Source organism: Motacilla alba, chromosome 3 (assembly GCF_015832195.1).
Source record: "Motacilla alba alba isolate MOTALB_02 chromosome 3, Motacilla_alba_V1.0_pri, whole genome shotgun sequence".
In the NCBI taxonomy this organism is placed as follows: domain Eukaryota; kingdom Metazoa; phylum Chordata; class Aves; order Passeriformes; family Motacillidae; genus Motacilla; species Motacilla alba.
The window spans coordinates 98,154,775-98,177,691 of record NC_052018.1 but is presented as its reverse complement, the minus strand read 5'-3'; the positions used below and the strand labels follow the sequence as shown (position 1 = coordinate 98,177,691).

The following is a 22,917-nucleotide window of genomic DNA, read 5'->3' as shown; positions in this document are numbered from 1 at the left end:
GAATGAGAGTTGCCATTTAGACTTTGGTTCAGGGAACCTGAAGATACTTGTTTTAAAGGATTCACTTGCAACTTCTGAGTTTTGTCTTTCATCTTCTCTGATGCTTCAGGCAGTGAACTGCCACAAGTACACTCCCCACCCTAAGAAGTCAATTTTTTTTTTAACCTTCCTAGGAACACAAATTAGAGCTTCCCACTGCAGCAATTAAAATAATTTCAGTTTTCCAGGTAGCTGTGTGTCAACAGGACACACCTCCCCTTTGTCTGTAAGGTCCAGCTTATCCTGGCATTTTTATCTGCTGGGGAAGTAAGGAGGGCTTCAGGATACGTGACAGGCTGTGCTTCCCTTTCGCTTCTACTGAGGTGTGTCTTGCCTACTGCGTGCACAGTTGGAGAATGATTTATTCATCCTCTGAGAGCATAGGAGACCAAAATGGCAGCTACAGCATAAGGTTTTGACCCTCCCAAGATGCTGGCAGCCTCATGGAACTGGCTGTGCTCCCAAGCTTTCTCCCTTTGTGCCTGAAATCTCCCAAGCACAAATTGGTTGGGCTCTGCTCCAGATAGGAGTTACAAAGTCACATCTTTCAGGTGTGACAGCTACTGCCATAGGTAAGACTGTAAGGCCAAGTTAGCTGCTGGTGAACCTCACCTTGCCGTCCAGAGTGGCTCAGTCTTTCTTTTTCTGTTGTACTGCTGATAGAGTAGTAATAGAGTAGTGAACATGGAGTAGAGGGTGTAGCAGAAGAAGGAATAATGGAAGAAGGTGGAAGTTAGTACCATGGAGCACTGCAGTTCCACAGCAGCATTTGTTTTTATTGTGAATCCAACAGCACTGAAAAGAAGCCACAGGAGAACATGATTCTGCCTCTGTGATGGTTCACCTGCTGCAGTTTCACTGGCTTTCTCCAGCCTCATGGCCAAGGCAAATGGAAGGATCTCTTGGAGTGTAATGTCAGTTTGTTTTATTTAGCTCTAACATCCTTGGGCCCAAAGTGAAGATCTAAAATCCATCAGACAGGATCACTTGTAATATCTTTGAATAAAGCTGTTGAACTTAAGCTCTTGTAAAACCTATAAAGCAGTTTGTCTTTCTTTTAATATCATTGTTGCAAGCTATAATTTTAATTGCAATATTCTTTCTTGTGAGGCTTTTAAGGATTACTTCTGGAAAGTGTTGGAAAGGTGAGAATGACAATTAAATCTCAAGTATGATTTTATGGTTATATTGCACTATTCCCCAGAAGTATGGGTTTGAAATTATTGTGGGCTCTGAGCAAATCTCTGGGGCATAACTGAGAAGAAGGTGCTAAAACATGAGTCTTTACCCCAATTATTTTTATGTCTGCATTGGAATGAATTTTCAGCTTCTGGAGCTTCTTTGATAATTTCACTAGTGTCATTAAGTAATTATAGTAAAAGAAATAGTCCTGTCCTTAAATATGCTACATTTGTTACAAATTCTTGGAAACTAGACAACTGAAAGGATTCTGTCTGAACTCCTAGAACCAAAACTGCGTGTGTGTGTGTTCAAATGCAGATTTGTAGAGGCATTTGAAATGTCCCTTGCAGTGACTTCAGTCTTGAGCATGACTTATTCTTTCTTGGTGTTCCAGTTAGAATTATTATATTTTTCAGGCAAGATTATTCCCTGCTATCCCAAAAGAGAAATGTAAATTCAGTTTTGTGATTTTTGAAATTATTTGCAAGTCTGGATGAAATTCAAATGTTAGTTTGGGCTGAGTAAAAGGACAAAATCTCAGGAAAGTGTAAAGAAAATGTTTTAATATTGATCTAAAGGAAATTTTCCTTTCTTTTAATAACATTTTTCATTCTTAAAGAATTGATTTTTTTTAGTACTTTTGATGCAATATGACACTTTCATTCTAACCCGAGAAAAATTTTCTTATTTATTCATTTTTGCTGAGAAAAATTTGGTTTCTGGTCATCCTGAGCCTATGCATTTTAAAACTTTCTTTCATATTCATGTAGCTGTAGTTAAATCTGCAAGGTTAGACTGTGGGGATAATTGAATGAAAGGGAGAGTCGGAGGACATTGCCTCTGCAGAAGCTTCTCACAGCATGGAGCTTCCTTCAGATAAAGCAGTTTGTTAGTTCATGCCTGAAAGCAGCTGGACCTTGAGCCAAATCTACCTTGGAGCCCATCCACCCTGCAGTCCTGACAGTGTCACTCCTTTGTGGGTGACCTCTTCAAACTGGAGTCAACACTCATGACCAAGCTCGAGCTTTTTTTTTTTTTTTTTCTGTGTGCAGTCTGCAGGGGCAACTTAAAAGCAGAGGTTAAAAGGATGACTGAGCCCAGTAAATGCATCTGCAGCTCTTGAGCAGAATGAGACTTTTGTGGAGGGATTGCCAACAGGAGATTGGTCTTGCTGTGAAGGAACTGTCCAGGAACTAGCAAAGATGGATGGTAAATCTCAGATCGTGATCCTAGAAATGATCAGACCTTACTGGTTTCAGAGTTTACTGGTCTGTCAGAACTGACTGGTTTCAGACTCAGCCCTGGGTGTCATTCCTCTGAGAGCAGGAGGAAACTTTGCATTTTGGAATGATTCTGGTTGCACACTTTGGAAGGGTGTAGTGTATGTACCTGCCTGTGAGCTCTGCTAGAACAGGTCCCAGGTAAAAGCACACTTGGAGAGGCAAAACCTCAGGAATTATTCCTAGACTGCTAAGCATGATATACACAAAGAACACAAAACAAACTGAATGTTTCTTCTAATAATATTTAAGGCTGCGTAATATTATGTTTTCATCAAAAGCTCATGTGGAATGTAATTTATTCTAACTTTTTTCCTTTTATTCTTTGTATTTTAGACAGTTCCAATAGTATACTTACTGTCAAAATGCTTTACAAATCTAAGGGGTTTTAAATGATTTTTTTCTAAAGCGATTTTTGAAATTTTGTGTGGCTAACTCATATTTTTTAAAACTTCCTAATGAAATCTTGGTCTAGACAAAGGTTGATTTTGTAGAAGTCAGGCTATATTTCTTTTTCCCCCCTTTGCAATCTCACAATTGAATGACTTCTTTCTGACATTAACGGGAGTTACACATTAATAAGGAGAAAAGAACACATTCCCACCCTCTCTCTTTAAAATGTATCCAGGAGATAATATGAAAGGCTTTACAGTCCTAATGATTTTTTTTCCCTAATGTTTATTTTAAAAAGTGTTCCTCTGCAGGGGGTTGATCCAAAGCCCATTGAAGTCAGTGGGAATTTTTCCATAGAATTCAATGAAGTTTGGATCTGGTCCTTAGATAGCTCCGGGAGGTAGGCTGCTCATTTTTTGCAGCTGTCCTTGGGGGTGTTGGAAGAGAGCTGCTGCTCTGGCAAGTCCATTCAGTGTGGAGCATGCTATTGATTATAAAGCATAACTCCTGCAAAATTTCAGCTGGAAGGGAGTGGGAGGTTCCACATAATAATCAATAGCACAATGTGAGACTATATCAAGGAATTGGCTTTTTAACAAACACTTTTAAAACAACAAAGGAGATGAGATGGTTTTCATTTAAAGGGCAAACTCCCCTTTATTCTTGGGATTCCAGGCAGATTAGCCCTGGTATGTCCTCAAATGCTGTACTGAGCATATTCATGATGCTTTCTGTTCTCTTTGCAGAAGCAGCACATGGAATACTTGCCTTTCTAAATGTACTGGTAAAGTTGCACCTTCTTGTTTGTTTTGTAAAGCTGCTCAGTATCTTGTGAGTGAGAGACTCTGGCAAAAACCAGGAACAAGATAGTTCAGAGGGAAGCAAACTGAAGAAGGTGATGAACCTGCACAGTATCTGCTTCTTCCAGTTCTATATTTTCCCACTGTCTAGTGGCATGAGAGTCCTCTGAAGCTCTATTTTCACATCTACATCACTGCTTGTCTGTTCAGTGGTTACTTAAGTGTGCTGATGAAGGGAGATTCATAAGGGCAGGTAATGCATGTGTACTGTTAGTATATTAAGGTAAAAATCCTAATTCAGACCCAATGTTAATCTTGAAAGAGAAAGTCTGGTTCATTCTGTTCATGGCACCTCCCATACACGCTCCAGTCAAAGCAAACATGTAAGAATTTGCATGGAGCAGCTGGATGCAGGAGTTTACCAGCTGTGCACAGCCAGCTCTGTGTCTGCAAGGAGTCACATGGATTTTTGCCTGGTTCAGCACCAGGTGTGTAGCTGAGGGTAGAAGATGGAGGTGTTAAATGAACAGTTTGGTTGTGGTGCCATTGATACTAAAACCATAATTAGCAAACGCTGTGGTGCTTCCATCCAACACAGGGTGGAAAACCCCCTTGTTTTTCTTTGCACCACTTGCTTTATATTGAGACATAATCACACAGGGCCATGGATTTTTTCCCTTTTCCACTACTCATAAAAAGATGTAACTATGGCCCCCAAACATCTGGATCCTGATGTAAAGGTGATATAGGAATCTAAGGCTAAACAGGAGTTAGAAGACAAATACTTAATGGTGATATTCTTCTCAAAGTCAATTATATAAAACATAATAGTCAGACAAGGCCATAGTTCAGTTCCACCTGGTGCAGCTGCTTGCCTCAGGCAGCAGGGGATAATCTGTGAGCAGGCATTTCCTGGACAGCTTCTCCTGGTCTACACCAGATTGTTGTGGTGGGGTTTTGGTGTTGTGAAGTGCTAGCTGTTATTTAAAACTCGCCGGTGGGGAGCTTTTGTCCCTTTGTGTCCTCCCCCATAACTTTTCCATTCCTTCTTTGGCTGTTAGAGCTGTTGGTGTCCTGGGGCAGGACCACCGAGGTGAGAGTCTCCCTTTCATCTTATACCACTTCCTTTGAAGTTCATTTGGCATCCCTCAATTCAGGGTTGGAAAAGATGGACCATCCTGGTCATCATCTTCATGACAAAATTTTAGATCTTTTTCCATATATCCAAATGTAAGGAGAGTGGGAGTCGGTAGGACCAAGTTTAACACTTATATGTAGGCTTGTTCTGAAACCAAGACATTATTTTGAAATATTTGTGATTTTATTTGCAGACATCTATAGTAACTATGTATTATTAACTTGGACTTTTGTACTAAAGAAGTTTCCTGTAACTTAAAACACATTGGTTTTTGAAATTTAGCTCTTGGGAGTTTATTTAGTTTTGAATGAGAAACTGTTAAATTCCTTATTACTCTCATTTTGTTCCCATCTGACAGAAAAATTGTTCCATTTTATTAATGTTATTTGCCACAGTGACATCATATACAATAGATTTGTTTGTATATGTTTTGTACTTCTGCTTCTTAAGTCCCCCAGCCTTCTACAACAAATGTTTAAAACATTTCTTCTCCTCCTCTCCTTCTTTATCTGTCTTGGGTTGAAACTGAAAAGACCTGATTAATGGTTTTGGGGGACCGTGTGAAACCTCTAATTACTTTAGTCCCTTCTCGCATAAAATTTGGAAAAAAAAATAGACCAATTCCCAAATGCAAAATGAAGAAAGCCACTAGCTCAGAAACAGCGAAGCTGCCCATGGGGCTCTGGGTGAATGGATGTAGGAGCCTGGTTTGGGCTGGTGCACCACCAGTCTTGTGGTGAGGTGGGCCTGGGTGGCAAAACACTTGAGCAAGTGTTTTTGGGGAACTGGTGGTGTTCCTGCTGGTCACTTACGGATTTATTTTAGAGATGGGTTTGGTCCTTGGGGCAGGGCAATACAGGTAGGTGAGTACAGGTTCTGTGTTCAAGGTTACCAGGTTCTGGGCTGCAGCAAGGGTTGGAACAATGCCAACAATGCCTCCTGTGTGTGTGCTCCAAGTCCAGTGATGATACATGTATGCAGATATTGCAGAACAGATGTTGGTCAGTGGGGTAAGGCATTCCCCAGTGAAGATAGGCTGGGTGCTGCAGTACTTTTGAAGGCCTTGTGCACCTTCTACATTTCTACCCTGCAGCTGAGAGGGCACCTGCATTGTGCTTTTTCCTTGATATTGCATGGTTTAAATATCTACATTGTCAGTCTGACCTTTGTGTGCATGACATACCATATTTATTGCATGCCTGCATGTGTATATAATATATAGTGTCTGTATATAATAGGCATGCAGTATATTTTGGACTTAGCCTTTCCCTTAATTTGTTTCTTTATCACATGTAACTCTCTGTTCTTGTATGTACTTGGCACAGTTGACTATGTTTTTATTTCCAGGAGATGAGTCTTTTTCACTGTCACTGTGAGGTGTGAAGGATCAGTGCTCTCAGTTGCATTTAAATGGATTTAGGGAGCCAGTTGGCATTGACTGTTCTAGAAGTGTGATAAATATTTACTTATATCTATAGATACATTTAAATCTCACTCCTAAGACCCTTTCCCCTGCTCCATTGAAGACATAAATGCTTTCTCTTTTTTTCATCAATAGTTCTACAAAAGAAGGAAATTTATACTTAATGAGGGCCTGTCTCCTGGTGTTTACAAATTCCTCTGTGACGAGACTACAGCACGGGCAGATGGAGACATTTATACTCTAATAGGATTTACCTTTACAAATATCTGAAAACCTTTTAAAGCAGAGATTAAATTGTTTAGCTCAATATTTAATCTGTTACTTCCTCTTTAAAGATGCCCAGTGGAATTTGTCATACACTGAGCTGATAACACGTAATATTGATCAGTCATAAACATAAAACAGAGAAATCTCAGGAAGTCTTCTGCAATCCTTTTCTTTTTAATTAAATTTTGATCTGAACTGCTTTTGATTAATTTTCTTATTTGTAAGTATGTGAATTCTGGGGGCCAGCAAGTTTCTTAAGTTGCCTGGCATTGGTCTCTGGTGAGTGGCTTAGTGCAGGAACAGTATGATTGCATTTTTATGGTTTTCAGATATTTAATAGCTTCTTCCTGTCATTTTCTGAATGAGTGAATAAGGTTTAGCCCTCTGGGAGCCAGCGCAGCATCAGAGAGTGGAGAAAATGAGTCGAATCTGTGTACTTGACTGATTGCCTTAGTCTTAATTGTTCTCTTAATTAGCTGCAGTAGCAACTGCATCTGGGGAGAGATCATGGTATTGGTAAACAGCTCCACCTTGGAGCCCTGTGTAATGCCTTTTGGAAAAACGACAATGAGCTCTGCATCTCCGCTGAGACACAAACCTGCCAAATCTTCTGCCCCTTAAGTCTTTGGTTTCCTCGTGTGATCTGTCACTTTTGTCTGTGAGATGCAGGCCCCCAACTGTTTGTTCTTAAACAAATTAAGCTTTAATATGCCAAAAGCCAGCTTTATTGAGCAGAATAAGGGAAGGGGAAAACAAAAGAGTGTCGGTAGAGGGTTGTTCAGACAACTTGAAGGTGTTATCCAGATTAGGAGTTGGAGACAGATGTGCTTTAGGGAGTCAAGGCAGGCTTGAAATGTTTTATGGTGGGAAACACAGGCAAACTGAGGTCAGAGAAGATGTCTTGTGTCAAGGCAACCTTCTTCCTGTGGGGGTCGGCTCAAGCCTTCAGCATGAACTGCTGGCACAAGCCAGCCATGGCCTCCAAAGGGAGCTATTTGGCATGTCTGTGGAATGAAAAATATTGGGTGATGGTGGAATTGCCCACCAGTCCAGCTCTGTTTCCCATATATTCAGTGATTCTCTGAACACAACTCTGGGACTTGCAATGAGAGGTGTGAGGCTTAAGGTTGCATTAAAATTTGTGTCATTTAATCCTTCAGTTTTGTAATGTAGTCTTGCTACAGAAGAGAACCTGCAATAATAAGCATAGTGGATCACTAAAGCTGCTGGGTTTTAAGAATATCTGCTAGTTCTTAGGTGCTTGCATTGCTGAATAGCTGGCCCAAGATTTAGACTGAGATTAAATTGGTTTTTATTCATCACTGCACCCACACCGTGAGTGCCCATTGCAGTGCCTATGGTATTCCATGTAGCAGGGCACTGGCAGTAGGAAGTGTGAATTAATGGGATTTTTAAGTCTGACTGAGGCAGGTTTGGACCAAAAATGTTTTTCTGTTTTTAATTAATTTTTTGTTTCTTTAATCCTGCAAGCAAATAAACATACCATAATATTGCAATATTCCCTTTTCAATAAACAGCATATTCCTTTTCATGTGCCTATCCAAATGAAGAGAATACTGCTGGATTGTTTGGTTTTGGTACTGCCAAAAGGAAATGCATGGAAGGGCATGAAAGGGTTTGTTGCTGTGTCTTACCTGGCTTTCAAAAGGCCTATTTTCAGACTAGTGAGTATCTGTTTCTTAGGGGCCATCAGTGCTAGAAGTTGGGTGTTTTCTACCTCTTCCAGAGGTTTAGTTCATAGCATCATTTGTTGTGTTTCTATTACTCAAATCTATTTTTTAGCAGGATTACACTTCATCTGCGCAGTTCACCTGATCTCTAATTAGCAACAATTTGTGATTGTTTTGCATTGTAGAGGTGTGAGATTTGGAAGGCTTCTCCTGCAGTGATATTTTAGATATCCTTCCTCTGGAAGCTTTTCTGTGCTTAGAAATTCTTTGTAACTGTAAATCTTTTGTTGAACCCCTTACTGAACTTTAAGCTGTGGAAAGAAGGCAGGTTCTGGTGAATGATGAGCAGATAATGTGCATGGGATAAAAAAGGCCGTTTAGTCGGATTTGTAGTAGTTAATTCTGAAATTAGTAGTGAAGGTTAAACTACATTTTATTATTATATTAGGGGCAATAAAATTCTGTAGGGAGCTATGGATGCTGGAATCCAGGATCAGCAGTGGTTAAAGTTTTACGGCAAATTAACTCATCCTATGAAACAAGCAGAAATTAAATCTAGGTAGCAAATTCAAGGTATTTATTCTATGCATGGCTTTACTATTTTTAAATTCCTGTGGAATACTGAAAGTGCAAAACAGATAATTTTAAAAAATATTGTTGAAGTGAAAAAAATGAATGCATTCACTGTAACTATAGCAAGTATCCTTCTTGCTGTTCTGAGAGCAACATAAGCATGAAAACCATTTACAGCTGCAACAGAGAGATGTGAGGTGAGAGAACATTCAACAGGGCATTAGAGTTTGGAGGAATGTGACTCTAAATGGGCCATCCTTTCCTTGTTACTGCTTAGCCCTTCTGATCAAACATAAGACAGATGTGAAAGTGAGTTGTAGGCACTGAGAGAATAAATGCAGTGGATTCTGTATCTCAGGGCTCTGAGATGAAGTTTTTTGTATAGGATGTGTAAAATAGAGGTGAATAAAATATAAATTTCTGGGTTTTATTAAAAAAAATAATTAAAGTGGTTCCTCCTGATACAGCACCCAGTTATTTCTGTGTGTATTCACTCACTTATGTCAGCTCATTCTCTGGTGGTGACTAATGATAATATTAATGCCCTACTGTTTAAACCAAACCTAAACCTTTAGAGCCAGTGACTGGATTATTACCACAACTGTACTCGTGTAAATCCAAAGTGACCCCTGCTGACTTCAGTAAAATTACAAATTCTTGGAGAAACTTGTAGCAAGATCCTAATGTGATCTAATGTTAATACCACTTTTAAAAGCCTTAATTAAAAGCCATGGGTTACTGAGTATTATGTTCTATGGGCCAGAGATAATTAAGAACAATATACCTAAAACTCTGTTTTCTAATTTTTGCTATCAAACTGAGATTGAAGTTTGCTTTACATTTGTTCTACAATATTTTTAAGCTAACTTGGGCAAATTCCTTTTCTCAGGTGGGTGAAGATAGATTTTGTTGGAAATAGACACTTGTGCTCATTAGAATTTTTTTTAAGAAAGTGAGATTAAGAGATAATTTGCTGGAGATTTCTTGTTGCTTCATTAGCTATGTGCCTTTCTCACATCTCTACCTCAAGATGCTCCTTTGTGTTAAAGATGATGATTCAGAAAAGTTTTGTCTGCTCTGTGAAACAAAAGCTGTCTGTGCCTGCCTAGTTTCCTGTTTTTCCCAAGCTCCTTCTGGATGTGCTTGTCTATGCTGCTTATGAAGAATCATGCTATGAAATCCCACAGTGTTTGGAAACCTTAAGGGCCGCAATAATAATAATAATAAAAAATTGACAGTCAATCCTTGATTGTTGGGAATGCCAGATATGTTATGAGTGCAGCCATAGATTCTTTTCCTGCCTGTGGTCTGGGAGCTGCAGAGCCACGTTTTGTGGGTTGCTGTGCTGCCTGGTGTGGCTCTGGGATGTGTTCAGGGATCCCCATGTTCCACAGACAGCATCACAGATGTTCCTTCTCTGTAGAGTGTTTACTGTACGTCCCAAATAATGGATCATGCAGTTAACACTATTTTTCTTGATTATTTTCTACTATGGTATTACCCAACATATTGAGAGTTCACCATAGCTTAGAGTGGTTATTTCTAAACCAGTGTAGTAATCATAAGTGTTAGCTGCAAAGGCAGAAGATGTAGGGTAATCAAGAAGGGAAGTTAAAAGCTGCTGTTTGTGATCCTGTTTTGTAAACATGATGCTCATTCCTAGAAGTCAAAGTCCCTTACTTTGGCTTTCGATCTTACTATTTGCTGTTCATCTTAAGCCCTGATCAGCCCCATGTGTTTAATCTCCAGCTCAGAGAAGTTATCTTCTTTACAGACTTGGGCAACTGAGGCAAAATGAGAACAAATGAGCTCAAAGTTGCCAAGTTCACCCAGAAGGGCAGGGGATGACTTGGAGGGCATGCTGAGCAAATCCATGCAAAACCCCTCTCTCTTATCCCAGCTTTTAAAGAGAATAAAAAGCTGATCTTATTCTCAAATCTTTCTTGCATTTGTTTCTGCAAGTAAGGGCTATAAATATATGGAGTTACAGTCAGATTATCTCAGGAAGTCCATTAATTGCAGGTATCTGAAATTGCTCTCATACACCACTGTGCTATCTAAAATACCCAAAACTTCACTTATGGTGAAATAGATTATTAGATTATTAGATTACAGTTTGAATGACCTCAGTATCTTTCTGCCACATGCTTGACTACTTCCAACAACACTATAGGTAGTGGGTACATTTTAATTTACATCATGGCAATAGAATTAGGCAGATTTTTGGTTAATCTTCATAGTGATTAACTAAAAAAGAAAGATTCAGATCTGAGTGAATACTTGAATTACAATTAATAATTTATTCAATAAATTGTGCAGATTGCAGAATTCTCTGATTTATTTGCTGTAGGAAGTTGCTCACAAAGTTCTTCAATTAATAATTCATTGTTTGAAGATTGTTCACAAATACTTAGGTTTTTGCACTTGTGATTTGCAATTCATATTTTATAATTGTTAATCTTTTTTAGCCTGGTGTCTGGTTGGGCAATCAGCTTTCCTGATTAATAGATGTAACCTGTGAATGTTGTAATTCTGTATTGAGGTAGAAGTAGAGATGATTTTTTTTATAGTTTTGTTTGTTGGTTTTTTTACTTAAAATATGGTAGTTTCAATATTTGGTCACTTGTGCTATTCATGTCCAAGAATCTAAGTTTGGATTTGAATGCCTACTCATACACTCAATTTCCATGTGTATATTACACTCAGGAAGGGTGATACAAAAGGTCAGTCAAATCAAAACCCAAAATGACAGCAAAGGCAGCCAAAAAAATTAGTAAATCTGCTTTGCTGTATTAAAATGCATAGTCTTGGACAGGTTCCCCCCATCTGCCACTGTCCATTCAACTCTACAAGAATTATATTCAGGTCAGCATAAAAGTCTTTATTTGTCACTAACTCACAGGTTGATTACAAAGGTGACCGATGTTTGGCTCAATGCTTAGAAATGAAAATGTACTTGGTAACACTTTGATTTTTCTGTGACTTTTCTGTGTCTGGAGATGAAAATCTGGCATCACTGAAGATAACAGCAGTCATCATGATTTTTGGTTTCCTTCTGGCTTTAAGAGTAAGGACTGATTATCAAGGTAGTGTAAAAGTTAAATTTATGTAACCTGCACAACCTGGGTTCTGAGAATTCAAAGTTTTTTTCTCAAATACTGATTAATACATTTTTTTTTTTTTTAATATATGCCATACCTGGTAAAACTTTGCCAATGGGAGCTTATGGAGTAGGATTTCCTTTGTCTGTGACAGACCAAATCTCCTGGGTCTTTGAATGCACTTCCAAAAGATCTCAGTTCTGGTGCTGTTGATCAGAAGCCAGAATGTTTTCCTGAGATTTGGTAGGAAGAAGAGTGTATTAAAATTTGTCCTTAGGTTTGGAAAAAATCTTCATGAATTTGGGCATCAAAGACTTCTCAAAACAGTTATGATTAGCTTCCTACTAAACCAGAAGAAAAGATGTAGCATCTTTTTTACATCCAAATTTTCATCCCTGGTTGAATACTAATAATTTTAAATAAAAATGACTTAAACTACTAACGTCAATCTTCTTTACTTTGTCAAGAACTGATTTAACCCACACAATAATTATATAAACAAATGTCCATGCTGGGCCAAATTCCATCCTGACTGAAGGTGCATTTGGGGTACAATGGCCCAGAGCTGTTCAGTGTAAATATTCCTGCAATTCTGAATATTACCTTTTTTTATTCCTCCTGACTTGACGTTGTATTGGAAGGGAATAATGTCAAAAGGCTTTAAAATGTATATATATTATTTTAGTGATTATGTTATCAAAACCCCCCTGGGATATCCTTGACTTTCTCTCCTTAACACACTGCTTCCCGGGTCCCCCTCCCCCTGCTCTCTCTGGTGTTGTCTCTGAGAGAGCAAAGTAAAAATTAAATAATAGTTGACATCATTTGGTTGGACTTGTGCTCAGATTATCTCTATTATTCATGTGATCTTTCTTATTATTTTTCTTTTTCATTCACTGTTATATTTTATTTACTTTAATGAGCTGGATGCTGGGCTTCAGCCTGGGACTAGAGAGAAACCTGGCATGCTTTCAAACTATTGTTTCACTGTGGTTGAGATTAACGTCATCAGGATTTTCCTCTCTGTTATTTATTAAATCTTTTTCTTCCTCTCTCCCTCCCTCTCTCATGTGTGAGGAGTACCTTGGTGGTGGTCATGAAATAGAAGCTACATAAAAATAGTGAATACAGGTTTGGAGTCTTTCATTCACACCTTTGTTTATGGAGACAATGTTAAGTGTAGCAGATCTCCAATTCTACTTGTTTCTCCTTTCAAATCTGAGTTGGATTCTAGCAGAGGAAATGTGTACATTTAAATTGGACTTGTATAAATTCCCTAAATTCTCATTTTCTGCAGAAATTTCTGGTCAGCAGCAGCTCTGTGCAGAGGTAGCCTTCACTAATAAGCCAGTATATATGTATGGTGTTAGTAAAACAGTGACAGAGGACAAGTAAAGGCCTTTGTATCTCAGCTGCAAAGGGCAGAATGGGATTGAATTGCCTTTGCAGGTCCCCTCTGCAGAACAAGTGTGTCTTTTGGTCAATTTGTTGAGCTAAATACCCACTTAGAACTGTAGTCAGCTCTAGATCCTTAGATCTAGATGGCTTAGATCCTCCCACCTGCCTTTTGCTGGCTCTAAGCTCTCAGAGGTGCCTATCCAGGAGGAAATGTTACTCAGTTTTGGGCAGAATGTAGTCTGTTGTGGTTTTTTCCCATAAAGGTATAATTTTGGAGAAGGAAATATTTAAGCCTAGAATTTTGATATTCAAAGGATATTTTTGTCTGAAAGCGATGTTTTCAGTGTGTCTGGTAAAGTGAAGCATGTCATTTTTTGTTGATGACCATGAAAATGGGATTTTTATCTGAGAGTTCATAAAATACTTCAGTTTTGCTTGGTTTTGACATAGACTAGATATTAAGAGAAAAAGGAGGCCCATGGGTTAAGTGCAATAGCTGGAATAAGGGCTCTTTCCTCAGAGTCTCTGCCTGTGTGTGCCTCTTTTGAAAGGTGCCTGTCTGTGTTGGCTTTTTTTATTTACTAGACAGGATTTACTGCATCAGCAGTCTTCAACACTGGAATAAAAGGACAAGCTGAGACTGTAATGAGGTCTGTGGCACAGTTTCTCTTAAAATGAAGAAATACTCTTGAAGTTTTTTTGGCTTGCTTTGTTTAGGCTGTTTATCACATAAGATTTTCAGGTGGGTTCCAGCATTCCCAAGTTGTTTAAATCAAGACTCCTTTGTCTGTTTTCAAAGAACTTGGTTCCTAGGGAATCTACTTGAGCCCATTCAGGTGTGTTGAAACACACCCCTTTTTCTGTTGAACTACATTTCTATCTAAAATTTCAGTCATTGTGGAGGAGTATCTTTGATTTTTTTTTGTATTTCTTCTGAGTTAGTCTTTATTCTTAACCCTCCTTGACCTGGAAAGGCATTTGTATTGATCCCAATGTGTGAGAGTCAGACTATGAAACTTAGGAGCTCAGAGCTGACCTTTGAATGTCTGGTGAATCCATCCTCATTCGTTTTAGTAGAAACAGGGACCTGGATATCTGTTCTCATTTTTCCTTTGGAATCACCCATTTTTCTCCAGCCACTGCATCTGGGATAGATAATCTTTAAACTCTTCCCTTCTCTGAAAAACATTCTAGGTTTACCAGTCCTGTGGAATAACATGAATTGCAGATCTTCTAGCTAAATGTGGACTGAGTTGGGGCTGCTTTGGGAAGGCACCAACATCAAAAGAACTTTTAGGCTTTAAGAAAATTCAGTCTAACCATAAGACCTCTGGAAAGCATTTCAGATAGACTCTTTTGAAGGGTTGTTTTGAAAGGGATGACTCAGTAGAAGATCTCTCAGTTGAGGCTTTCCTTTGTAAAAGCTCTTTTGCAGTGTGATTCCACAAATGATGTTTCTCCTTGCAGTGTTAATATAGAATAACACTCTTTCATTCATTTCATATCTGAAATTACAGATAAACTGATGCATAATAATTGATCTCTACTGCAGCTGGACCAAATTTGCTACTCAGGAAGCAACTCAAGATGCAGCCTGAAAGTTTCTGTCTTCAAAAGATGTAGCTAAAGATAAAAGCATGGTAATGACGTTCATGTTTTGCTAATTATACATTTCCTTGGGCTTGGCATAATGGAGTTTTCAGGTCTTAATGGTTTGCTGTATTCTTGCTACATTTGCCAGTGTGTTATGGGCATGTTCAGTAACACCTTGAACAAACCAGGCCATGCACCACAGTGGTCAATTTTTGGGGATTAATTAATTTAAGTGGTGCAGGGGAGTGACTGCATCAGTTGTTGGAGTAGTAGTTAATCAAAAAATACCATTCGTGCATGAACTTTGTTTGAGGGTAGCAACATTACCTGCCATCCATATGTTTCTGGCTAATCCTTGCAACTCATTTTCTAAATAAAGTTGAAATCTAACTAATATGGTATTGAGTACCTTGCTGTTTCAGTTTGTCAGACTTTCCAATAAAAGGACTGTGTATGATGGTTTCATGCTTTTGGTATGTGTCAGAAATAGTTCTATGCATATACATTACAAAATTAGGATTTAATTTTTGTTGTGTAGCCATAAAAAATTAGATTATGTAATTATTATGTTTTCCTTTCTTATCTTTTATATTTTTAATATAATTTCTGAGGATGCCACAGGGCACTCCTGCTGTGAATTAGCTGCAATAAACTCTCTTAAACAGATAAACATCAAAGTGCAGTAATGTTTTAAAATGAAGCAACCTGCATTCAAAATCCAATTGCTTTATGTTGTAGATCTTGAATGCTTCGGCTGCTAAAAGTGGATGGGGTTTCTCAAGGGCATAGGGGAGTTGCATTAGTGGGATTTTAATGCAACAGAGATAATTTGAGTGAAGTTGCTAGCATAATCTATTTGTTTTCACAGGTACAGGCTTCCTTCTATTTTTCTTCTTCCTTATGGAAAATATCAATATATGAATAAATTCTCTGCTACAAGGAATCCTGCTCTTGTATTTAGACTGTTCTTATTGAACGGGTTCATAAAATCTTGCAGACTTCATGGTGAATTGTTGTGGATAATTGATTAACTGCAAACTTCAGTAGGAATATCAGCTAAATAATTCCTTTTAAAATAGTTTGGAGGATTTTCTGTAGTCTGGCATTCATGTTGAACCTAGAGCTGCTACTAGAACTGAAGTACCAAGACTAGATTCTATTGAAATGCTGTCAATGTGACAAAGGGCCCCAAATTTGCATTTTGCAACATCAACTTCATATAACTAAGGCACTCTACCTCCTAAGGCTAAGGCTGCTTGGAAGAGCCACCTCCTGACAGTAATGTGAATACAGGATCAGAAAATCAGGCACCCACATTGCCCAAAAAATACTCTGTGAAAGTTAATGAGACCTCACACATGGACTGTAGGATGTTTAGGGTCTTACCATCAAGGTTTATGTTTGCCTTGAGCTCCTCAAGATTCTCCAGTTTTCAACCTGACCTTGGTAACAGTTGTGCTTTGCAGGTGCAAAGGTAACAATATTCATATTTGGGTACACAGCTGCATTTGGTTGCTCCATGCCTTTAATGCTTCTTTATCTGTGTTGCCTCTTTCATATAGTTTCTTTCATATAGTTTTCTGATGATCTGGGGTCCTGAAACAATGGTCAATAAATTGGTATTTTGTTTAGTTTTAACTTAAAATAGATATCAGACTGAGACAAGATCAGAGCTGAATAAAGCTCCCTATTTCTTTTTTTCTTCTTAAAGCGAAACCTGTGTTGAAAGATGCAACCTCCCTGATACAGTAATTACAGGGTTCTATCCTTAGTAATGTTAAATAGCTCCCTTTAGTGTATCTGTTTGATCTCGAGCTGTGAATTCCCATTCTTTCGTGGGTGTAACTGTAAACAAGAGGATTAACACTGCTTCAGTGATGTTTTGCTTAAGTGAATCAAAGTTGAAAGGGTGTCTTGAATATCTGTAGAAAGCTTTGTGTGTTGTAGGGTTCCTGTTGTATATGTATGCACAGTGCACCTTTCATGGTAAACTCCAGTAATGCTTTCAAGTTTGAGTTAATTTTAAGCTTTTTATATTTTCATTGTTTTTGTGGGCTATTGTGAGTGGGATCCTCTGGCTCTGTGGTGACCACAAAGAGGCTGTGAAGTTCCAGTCTATTATAGCCATCCTTTCAGCTGCATAATTTTTGTCAAGACCTATCACGGAGAGCAGATTCTCACCCTAAGAGGTTTGCCAAATTTTAGGCTTTCCTAAAGTGCAGTGATGGCAAGCAGTTACTACACCAGGGATGTGGATCCCCAGGAGAGTGGAAGTCCTAAAGCTTTGTCTTCTGTTGGTGCTTGGAATGCAAGCAGAGGAAGGACTGTTTCTTGAGGGAAAGGTCTGATGGCATTCCACAGCTTGGTGCCAGTGTGGGTTGTCCATCATATCCATAAGGCTCCTTATATGTTGTTGCTAACCCAGTTCAGGACGCTGAAAAGGAAAAAAGAAAATGAGGAGAGAAGAGTGTAAATATGTTCAGTTCATTTCTCCTGTGTCATGTCATCAGCTGTGAGAAAGGAGAGGAAGGAGCAGAATCCCTAGAAACTTGTCCCTGTGTGGCGCTCCCCTCACTGCTCATCCACTCTTCAACAGCCAAAATCTACTATTAGAGCACCCTCTGCACATGCATTTTTTAAATCAGGATTTTAATTAGAAAATACAATCCTCCTCCCTTCCCCTAGTTATCCAAGTAAAAGCCTAATATCACGATTCTTTTTTTTTAACCTTAACTCAGCCAGATTCTTACTATGCCTGACACCTCTCTGTGACATGATTGATGTATTGAGGGTTTCCCTGTTATCTCCTACCTTTGTCTGATATGGCACTCAAAGCTTGTCAGTGTCAGAAGTGTAATCTGCCTCTTTAGTTGTGGCAGGAGCCCAAACCCTGTCTCTTGGAGGGAACTTACTCCTCCATGATTCCTTTCCAGGTTGTCACTTAAGTCCGTTGTTTTCATTTCAGCATGCTTGGTTGCTCTGGTCAGAAGGAGACGCTCTGCTCTGCTTGGAAGCGGTACTTTCAGGAGGACAACAGGAGTTATGTGGGCCCTGTTTTCCTTCCTGTGGAGGAAAAAGCATTCATGTTCACATGCTATTCATTGTTTCAAGATTATTTAAGAAGCCACCGCTGTTGAACTAGCAAGGGATCTTTCCTTCGGTGACCTTTGCCAGAGCAGCTGATTGGTGTGCCCCAGCTGCATGCCCTCATTTTCTTGGGAAAGTTTTAAGACTGTCAGAAAAATGAGCATTTTCTTTCCTAGCCCTTACTGACTTGTATGGGCTTCGCTGGCCTTTCCAACTTCAGTGTGGGAAGGGTTGTTTGTTTTCCTTTTAAATGTTATCCTGCCATCCTCCTTTTTTAACAGTGCTGTATATACATGAAGACTCGCTGTGTATTCAGTGTGGCACATGGATGGAGTGGATGCTTTGAACTGCTTTTGCAACAATGGATGCTGCTTGACTGATAATGAAACCATGGGATTGACCTCAGGGAGGTGAGTCATATGTTAATTTGTTCTTGACGTTTCCTTGGTATGTTAAAAGCTGTGATCTTTCAGAAAAATCGCTTATTTTACTATTATTTTTTTTTAAAGCTACTTCCTGGGGCCATGGCAGATGCTGTTTTGGAATGGCACCCAATGAGTTGTTTAATGTAGTTCAGTGCTTGGTTGGCATTCTGCTTTTGTGCAAATATTATTGGTACTTCTTTTACCACAAAGATATTTTATTAAGAGTGGCACATTTTTATACGCATGTGGTGCTATGGAGCTCCAGAATATGCATGGGACATAATGTTGAGCTGCAGAAACACAATAGCAATGAGTCACTGAAATCCCTTGTTGGTCACAAGAGTTTGAACAACTGCAGTGATAATCTTTTGAGACAATGAACAACTCCAGTGGTATTTGCTATCTGCTCTGTGGTCTCCCTCAGTTAGCTGCTTGATTGGCTTGGCTTTGTGGGTATTCTAATCATGTTGGCACAGTCACTTTGATTAACAGAGACATGCAACTTGGAAATCTCTAGGCTTGCACCGACCTCAATAAAGTTGTGTGCTTTTTCTCTTTCCAAATTTCAGCAGCTTCCTGAGGGCACAAGAAATGTTTCGCACAGCTTTCCATGATGGTTGGTGAATATTGAAGTGTGGGGTTCAGAGGACTCCATCTGCTTCTCTGTAAATTGTAGGCTCAGAAAAAGAAAGAGTAAATAAATTAAAAAAAAAAAAGAAAAAAAAAAGAAGAAGGGGTGAATGCAGGATCCTTAAATCTGTGTTATTTTTTCATGGCCCTTCCCATAGGTCCCAGGTCACTTTAAGCATTAGCTTTAGCCCTTTCTTTGGTATTACAAGAGAGTAGTCTCATCAACATTACTTCATTTGTGCCTAATATGGCCAATCTTCTCCTGTTACATCTACGGTATATTTCTAGGTGTCATGCTGAATGCTCTCTTGATCTTATTTAATTTCTGTACAGCTCTGTCTTTTGAGACAGTAGGCTTGTTTTTACAGCCAGGTAAACAGCCTTGCAGGACCTTTGGCAAAATGAGGGAAAGCTTAATTCCTATTATGCCTCAGACCAGAAGAAATAGAAGTTTAATATTTCACATTACACTTAAGGAAACTGAGAGGATATGAAATCCATGTGGTGGTTTTACTAGTGGTTATTCCTCTGCAAGCTGGTTCTTGACCATATTCCCCAGTCTTCTACTTGTGTTTTTTTAAGGAGATAAAATATTTTCAATGGCCATCATCTACTGCTATATGGTCCTTGAATTGCCATCTCCATCCATGAAGGTAAGAATGTCTTCTAAAAGACAGTTCAGTCAAACCAGAAGGGTATTTAACTTAGATGCTGTGAAAGACTAAGTGTCCAGTGCTGAAATTGTAAATAAAATGTGACTTTGGAGGGACACATTCCCATCTATCCACAGACAAATGTTTTTTAAGTATGCTTTAGATGGGGTAGTTATCCCAGCTGTTGAAAGTGTTGTTTGTAGAGAGAGTTTGTAGATCCTTGCAGTTTTGATTAAGGTAGTTTCCAGGACCAGTTTGAGTGCTCTCTTTGTTTCCAAAAACCTTAAGCTTGTTTCTTGGAGCCCCCTCTCCTCCTTAGCTCAGCTCTGCCTTGTCTCACAGGGGTTACCAGGTCACGTGCATTTCAAGGGAGTCACCATTCAAACTTAAAACCTTCCCATCCCCTCTCTGTGATGTTGTTGTTAGGGGTCAAACCTTGTGCTTCCATTTCTCACTGAAGAAATTGTTACTTAAAATATACCACAACACCTGCTTCCTTGACCCACTTTGCCTTAAGCCCTTTTTTATAAGATTCTTTTGTTTTTTCACAGTGGTAAAGATATGAGGGATCCTGAGGTCACTGTGCCATGTGGGACATCAACTGAATGTGCCAAAGATTGTGAACATGAGTCTTCTTACAAGTGAGTTGTTTCCTGGTGTTGAAATTTTTGCCATTTACAGTTATCCTTCCAGTCCTTAAACATTTTTTAGGTCTTTAAAAAAAATAAATTCTTTAGTTGGAATTTATAGTAATAACCTGTTTTTGCCCAAAATAATTGTGTTTATTAGTGGTTACTTTGAATCATTCTAGGAACAGGATCTGCATTTTCAATCTTTCAGGAAAAGGAAGGGAATCACATTTTTTAGCTTGTTTTGTCTTATTATGAAAAAGTCCATTTCATGCTGTCTTTTTATGTCTCCTCCTCCTTTTGTCTCTTCACAAGAACATTTGGACTTCCAGAGATAAGTAATTTCAAAATCATTTTGATTTTTATTGTTATAGAAGCTGCTGTCTTGTCATGCATATTAATTTGACACTGTTGATCCTATAGAAACACCTTTCTGGTACTAACTTCTTAGGAATGCAAGTATTTTAAGTATATCAGTGTAAACAGTTTGTTAGACTGATAGTGTAGTGCACATGTCACTTTGTCCTAAATCACCACTCATTGCATATGACACCTGCTTTTGTGTTCTAAGTTATTTGAGCTGGGGAAAGTTAAGCGCACAGTAGCTATGAAAATAATCTTGTTTTCACCTACAAGCTGTTTTTTTGCCTCTCTTTGAGTACTCTGACTGTAGAATGAGACATTTATTCACTTTGAAGGAACTGGTGTAACACTGCAGAAGAATTTAAGACACTTGGATAACATGCTAAGAGAAGATACATAAGCATCTGTATGAGAAGATGATTGTCTCTTTAAGGAAAGATCAAAAAAGGGGGAGAGGTGGAGTTCTCCTTTGTTTCATTTCTGCATGTTATCAAAATGAACATCCAGTGAGGATGCTGCCTTCTGCTCTGGGCAGGAGCCTGTCTGCTATAAAGAACAGAAAAAAAACAGAGGAATCTTCACAAAGTCAAAGGATTTTGTACCTTACATTTGTGAACTGAAGCTGGAATTACCCCTTATTTTAACAAAGAATATTTTTCTTTTACTTTGGCTGGGAATTGAGCATGCAATTTTATCTCAGTGTCATGCTACTGCAGATGCTGGATGGGAAAAAGAGGCCTTCAAAGGGAGTTGAAAATACTGCAACCAAAACACTGGACAGCTTGGGCTGCCGAAAACCTTTTGCACGAAGCCCTGGCTCCCTTAAAGTAGCTGGCAGTGCTCCCACTGAGTTCAGTACAGCCAGGATTTTGCCTTTATATATTTATTCTGATTTATGAAAAGCTCAGTCATCTTGGTATCTAAGCACTGAGATACGGTATTTAGTTACAAACAATCATTTTAAGAATGATGCCAAAATCTACACATGCATTAGACTTGGAGATTAAAGAACATGGAGCTTTAGTTGCATGTGCTTCTCCAGTTGTAATTATTCTTCATTCTAAACACTGCAGACCTCCGTGCTGTTGGGCACGGAGGGGCTCCAGGCTGAGACAAATCAGGAAGATTATATGATATAGTAAATAGCTATAAATTAATGGATCTTGCTGAGGTGCCAGTAACTACCTTGGTGTCCCTGTCAGCCCCAGAGGAATTCCTCAGATTTTAGCCAACCATTGCAGGAAAGGATTTTAATCTTATGCATTTTTTAATGGAAACTGTTTACCTTGCAGTAACTTGTACAGCTCTCCACTCTGATGCTGCATTACAATAACTTGCAGCAGACGAAAGCTAGTGGAGTTCAAGTGAAATCTATCCCAAGGAAAGAGTATCCAGAGCAGCTGGTTTCATTTATATGTTTTATTTCTGAAGCTCATGAACATTCCAGTGAGAGATGGTATAATTGATTTAAATCAAATTATGAAACACTATACTTTTTATTCTACAATCCACTTTTCTGGCATTCAATTCTGTAATGTATCACTCACAGGTAATGCTGGTTGAAGAGGCTGAAAAATTCTCCTCTGCATCATGCAGTCCATTGTTACATGTTCTTGCCTCAGAGCTGAATCAAAGTTTCTGTTTGTAATAGAATCATCATGTCATTAAGGAGTTGAGGCTTCATTGCTTTGGGTGAGATGCAAAACTGTATTCCTTGAATTTCTTAGTAATAGAAGTGTTCCTTGGTTTTTGGAGGAACATCTTGGTTCAGCTGATATAAGTGTACACAGAACAAATACATGGCAAGCAGAACAGAGCTGTTTTTAGAAAGGGATAACACTGGACGTTAACCTGCATTTTAAGAGGTTCAAAATATTCAGTTCTCAATTGTTCACTCAACTTTCTAAGTGTTTGCTGAGGCTGAAGACCTCGTTAGTGTGTTAAAAGCTTGCCAGAGTGTTTGTTTTCCCTAATAACTTCTGAACTGGATTATTTAAACCAGATTTTATGGAGGTTATGAAATTCCTATAAATTTTCTGAAAATTTTTTGGCTGAGCAGAAAGAAGAGGGAACAACTGGTGCTACCAGTAATGGAAAGGCTGCAGCTGGAGCTCAACGGCTCTCTGCTTAGATTTGGCCACCCAGCTTGGCTGGCTGGGAGAAACACTGAGGTGTGGTGCACGTGTGCAGCTCTGGTCTAGGGCCAGCAGATACCGGCCTGTGCAGTAGGGATCAGCTCTGAGCAGGTAGAT

At 38.9% G+C, this 22,917-nt stretch overlaps 1 long non-coding RNA gene across 2 annotated transcripts in view; it reads left to right on the top strand.

The window, feature by feature from the left end:
* Window positions 1–22,917, top strand: part of LOC119699820 — a 54,263-nt gene that overhangs the window by 14,128 nt on the left and 17,218 nt on the right. Inside the window, exons 3-4 of one of the 2 annotated variants that reach the window (XR_005256558.1) lie at window positions 18,247–18,375; window positions 20,225–20,314. This is a non-coding gene — a long non-coding RNA (uncharacterized LOC119699820). Of the gene's footprint in view, window positions 1–18,246; window positions 18,376–20,224; window positions 20,479–22,917 lie in introns of those variants that run through there. The other variant, XR_005256557.1, reaches the window with a different exon arrangement.